We start from the raw sequence: 5,584 nt of genomic DNA, 5'->3' as shown, positions 1-5,584 counted from the left end.
ACATTAATTCAAAACCAGTAAAACATGGATAAATAAAGAGGAATGTGAGCTTAAGCTAATTTGAATTCATGTGATTCACTATAAAATGTATTACTTGACAAAATTTGATTTTAAAAAAGGCATAAAAATTGAGTTTTGTAAGTTCTAGTCTAACATCAAATAGAGAAAGTACTGTACACCTGTAAATTTTAAAGTTAAGTAGTACCATCATGGGTGTGCCATTACCATCTATTTCCATAGATCAACAATATCATGGCACTCTACCACTAAATTACTATTATCAGGTCACTCTGTATCTCAGCAGTTGGTTGCAATAACTTTCTCTAGACCCTGAATTAAGTTACTTTCCCTAAAGTAACCTGTGATGTTGTGAAGGAGTCCATGGTGAGGTTGTGTCACCTCATGCAGTAAAAATATAATCATCCAATAAAGTATCATGAGCCATAAAGGTGAATCAACACATCTCTGCCACAGTCTCAACAAAACATTTTTTTTTTTTTTTTACAGGGCGTATGTATGTACATGTTCTGGTTAATAACTGTAAAATATTCTAACTGCAAAATGGATTTATTTGAATTTGGCCAATCTTTTATCACATTGTCTTTGCATCTTATCAAACAGCAAAACCAGTAGCTTTTATTATAACAAGAATAATCTGTCATGTTCCCAAACATTAGTGTGATGCTGCCTTTTCTGACCAGTGATGAGCAGGGGAAACCAATGTTAACGGTCAATATATGTATATTTTTGTATATCATCTAACACTACATACCATAATGGTGAGTGGGAAAGTCAGTCCTTGTGGAAGTCAAGAGGACATACATAGGCCATCACCTGAAAAAAAAACAATGCAATTTTAGGTTTACAATATTCAACTCCTCACATTACTCAAGTCTGACAACTTAATGAACTCATAACAGTGGTGGTACCCTTGCCTAATAAAGTATTACAAACAGTATCAGCCCTTTCACTTCAGATTAGGTGAACTTTATCCACCCAGCATTACCCCTGCAACATGGCACCTTTTATCTCTAAGTTAAACGGCAGCTAACTTTAGCTTTTAGCCAACTTTAAACCAACATTTCTGTTCTGTTCTGTGTTTTGGGTGGTAGCTTTAATGGCCGAGCTTTTATTCTATTCTTTAGGTGAATATTTTTTAATACAGGTTGAAGTTTTTAAGCTGACGTTTTCCAGCAGTAAGAACTGGATGGACCATTAATTACGTGATAAAACCGGAATTAGCTCACCACGCTCGCAGACGCGCATCCTTCTTGCGCACTCCCGTGAACTGCTAGTGACCGTGAGCGTGAGCGTGATGGCCGCACGAGCTGCTCGGAGCCACGGTGCAGTCATGCTGCTGGCTCGTGGCTGCTGGCTCGTAGCTGGCTGTGAGTGGTCCGCCGATGGTTAGCAGGTCAACAGAGAGGGCAAGTACTGACTCAGCTCCAAATAAAGGCCAGCAAACACACAGTCACTCAGTTTACCTGCTACAGTAACTTGTGGGCCATTTGGTACAATAACTCGCACTGCTGCCACAGTTCACCATGGCCTGGAGAAATGTATGTATGGTTATGGACCTACGTGTAACATACAGTAGACTGTAACATGTATTTAATGGCACTGTATTATTTAAGCACAAACTACCACACACTGGCTAATATAGCAATGTGCTGCTTATGGACGCATAGCAGCCTACTGAGTGACGGTGCTGTATCATGGCAGTGTTTGTGCCTTGGCCATTACTATATAATATTACTTTCACTATGACCAGTAACCTGCCCTGTGTCATGGTCTATTATTTACAGTACCATGATACAATGGTCTTGTACCATGATATACTGCAGCCTATATTGTTAAACAAAATACCAACACTCACCGTACCACTGTATCTTTGCAAGGAAGCGTTGGGTAAACAGGAATTATACAAAATTATTGAAACTTAGCGAAAGGTTGGCTTGATGTCAACAAAAAATTTAATTGGGGATTTACATGAATATGTATTGTTGGACAGCTGATGATGATGAAGCTAAAGGTTTTCATCACATTTTTTTAAAATGAGTGTTTTGGAAAGATGGACAACTACAAGTATACGATGGTGCTTAAGATAAGATAAGATATTCCTTTATTTGTCCCACAATGGGGAAATTCCAAGACCCACTGCTTAAGTTATTATAGGGGATACTGTACATACACTACCTTTGTACACTTGATGTAATGCTAAATAGTTAGTTCTACAAACTGTAGTAGTTTGTAGAGCTACTATAGATCATCATATTGTACCTAATCAAGAATTTTATGTTTTTGTGTTGATTTATTATCTTTTAAAATGAATATAATTACAGAAATCTTAAGTGTTAGGGTGATCTGTGGAGTTAGGACAACCCTCTCCATGTTAGTGGAACGTTAACTCATGTATTTCAAGTTGGGTATCAGGATTCTCCTTTGTCATTTTACTATGTTGTATCCTTTTCTACCTTTAGACGCCTGGAACAGAAACTGCAACAATGCATTGCAGGTTTTTATTTTTTTCTTCTTGTTCTTAATGGAAAATACCTTTACAGCCACAAAAGCCTGCTATTGTATGATAAGCTACAAATGTAGAGAGGTGTCTGAAAATCCATTTAGAATTAATAATACCAAAACCATCCTGGCTAATGAAAAAGTGTAATTTATCTGAAGAGGCTCAGAGTCGTCTTTGAAATGCGAGATGTCACTGAGCTGGTACAAATGCAGGCTTTAATGGATACATTGACAGTGCTGCGGTATTGTTCTTGACTATAGAAAATGATGTGAATAGCTTTGCTTGTCATTGTTGTGAAACTATTAATAGATCTGTAATTATGGTGGGCAAATTGTTGATTTTTTTTTTCCTCTGTGGTATTTGATATGCTCAGCACAATGAGGAGATGAATTAGGACTAATAAACAGGTCTCATGATTCTGTCTCTAATTGGAGGATCATTATATCTCTTCCAGAGAGATGCCCACAGCCAAAGCCTTTAACAGCACTATTTCAAACAGGACACAAAGGCCTTAATGAATACTCCTGTGACTTCGCACCATCTCTCACAAAGGGAAGCACATATTCTGTTTTTATCTTACACATAGTTTCCTGTAATTGTTGGATTGAGGTGCAAGATCAACCCTGCTTCCTTTGGACATCACAATAATTATACCGGGGTACTATTTAGGTCAAAGAGCTAAAAGATCATTTGAAGATGTGTTAGCAGTTTACGATGGCAGTGGCATCATACGATAACTAACTTTAGAGTAAACCTGCTGTCTGTGTGTGTGTGTGTGTGTGTGTTGCTGAATATTTCTGATATAGCTATGGTGTAATTTCCCATATTTTGCAATGTCCTTACAAGCATTGCTTATGCATTACCATTACAAAACAATAACGAAAATAAGGAGAGCAAATGTAATGCATGCTCAGGGAATGTGTTGAAATCTCTGGGTGCCATTTGCTCCCATCAGTGTAGCTGATAGAGTCATTAGAGGACTGCTGCGGCTCGGCTCTGGGGTCTCTCTCCTGTAAATGGCCCTGTTGGATGGGTGAACAACCTTCACATGGCTCTGTGGCCTCAGAGCACTTCACTAAAGCTAATAGGTCATAGCTGCAGAGATGGGTGACAAAAGCGTGAGTGTTAACAATGGATAATGTGAGAATGGATTGCAGTTATCTAGTGCTTTCTCTGCCTCGCGATTCAAAGTGTTTGACATTGCATCGAATGAATTTCAAGTGTAAGTCACATTGTTTTTTTTCTCTGACTGCAATGACAGCAAGGTTTGAGAGTTTTTACATTACACATATGACCTCCATGCTAATGGGGGAGCCCTTTTCTTTATCTATTAGTGACTAGCGTGATCACCCTTGGACGGCTGGAAAACCAAAAGTGCTGAAATCGTCTAAATGATGAGCTGAAGGATCTGCGGGTTTTTGCATATCACACCTCCTCCATGGCTTTAAGAAAAAGGGTGAAAGAGGTCAGCTCAATATGCATATAATTTGGGGTTACATTCGAAGTTTGGGTTTTAAGCTTCTTGATGAAAGACAGCTATGAATAAATGTAATCTTTTCTCTCACATATGGTCATTTGCTGAGGGCTAGGGAAAAAAGTCTTTGTGTGCGCTTTAACTATTAATGTTCCTTATTACTGTTCCTTGAGCTTCATTGTCCTTCTGAGACACTCCAAATGATTGAGCAACATCGCAGATTTCAGATGTTTATTTACAGAAGTGAAGTTATCACTGATTTGCGTTATCCAGCATACAATCACAAAACAATATTGCTACTGCCATGTTTCATGCCCTCGGTTTGTCATGGATGAATGTATGGGAAAAGTTTAGGCCACACTGGAGAGGAACTTATTTGTTGAGCAAGGGAAAATACAACGAGACGAGGGCAGACTGTCAAAGGACTGAACGCCATTCATCTGCTAACCTGTTCAAGGTGTGCCTGGTTGATGTCCTCCTCCTTTGGTGGGGAACATATGTCCACAGCAGCTGTGCCACCGTGAATAGGCAGTGATTGTGTGCTAGCTAACTGCATTCCTGGGAGCCAGGCCAAGTCTGAGTGGAGTGAGCTGTCCCATTTTTGATACGAGCGTCTCCTACATTCCACCTGATTTACATGTCTCGCTTTCCACGGAGCTTGTGGGCATTCACTCTGGCCAAAATAGCACCTTACTTAGAAGATCTCCTTTTCTTTTTTTACCCCCCAGACGAAAGATGCTGAAGAGGTGATCCTGAGACATATTTCAGATGTGACTTGAACAGGTGTGTTACTCTGTCTTTCCAGTGACACAGTTTTCAAGTGCTACACTTTAGGTTCTAGTGTTGCGACTCTTGTTGTAATGATGTATGATGGATGTTTGATAGAGCAAGATTGTCCAGTCAGGTAAAGCTATTTCTGTTTGGCACAAGTGAAAGCAGAAGATACAAATGGTTGTAGCTGTATTTTTTTTTATTCATTCTGATCATTTTTTAAATTTTGTAGAACGTGTTAAAAGTGAAAGCTTTGTGCAGGTTGTCGCTACATGAAGTAGGTGACAAGGATAGTACCTTACTGTAGGTACAACACTTAATGACCTCAAATGATCGCGTGTAAATAATCAGAGCGGCGCCGAGTACTTCATACTTGGATGCAATCATTATTTTCAAACATGCCATTCAACACATGTAATGTAATTGTTATCGGACACTTGCACAGGAAAACAGGGCCTGTAAAGGCAATCTAACCGTAAACAGTAAAAGGCAGTTGCGAAATGGAAATCTCATTTCTGTGTGTGGGCTGATGTCTGACCACAAACAAACAATAGACATCTGCAATATTTCTCCGTCCTATCACAGACCTTCATCCCATGAGGAACAAGGTCAACAGAATGGGATGGTGATCCCAAAATAACAATCCCAAGCACCAACAACACCCCCCCTCTCTTAAACAACACAATCACACAATCAAAGCCCCACTGCCTTTCCCTCATTGTTTAATTTCTGCTGGCTATCTTAGATATCTCTGCGGCTGTTCTTATCTTTGACCTTCAGCTTGTTGCTTTGTCGTCGCCCACCCCCCCTCGCACCCC

Source organism: Morone saxatilis, unplaced genomic scaffold (assembly GCF_004916995.1).
Source record: "Morone saxatilis isolate NCDOM2014 unplaced genomic scaffold, NCSU_SB_2.0 Contig5, whole genome shotgun sequence".
NCBI classification, from domain to species: domain Eukaryota; kingdom Metazoa; phylum Chordata; class Actinopteri; family Moronidae; genus Morone; species Morone saxatilis.
The sequence above is the reverse complement of the archived record's forward strand: the minus strand, read 5'-3'. Positions refer to the sequence as shown.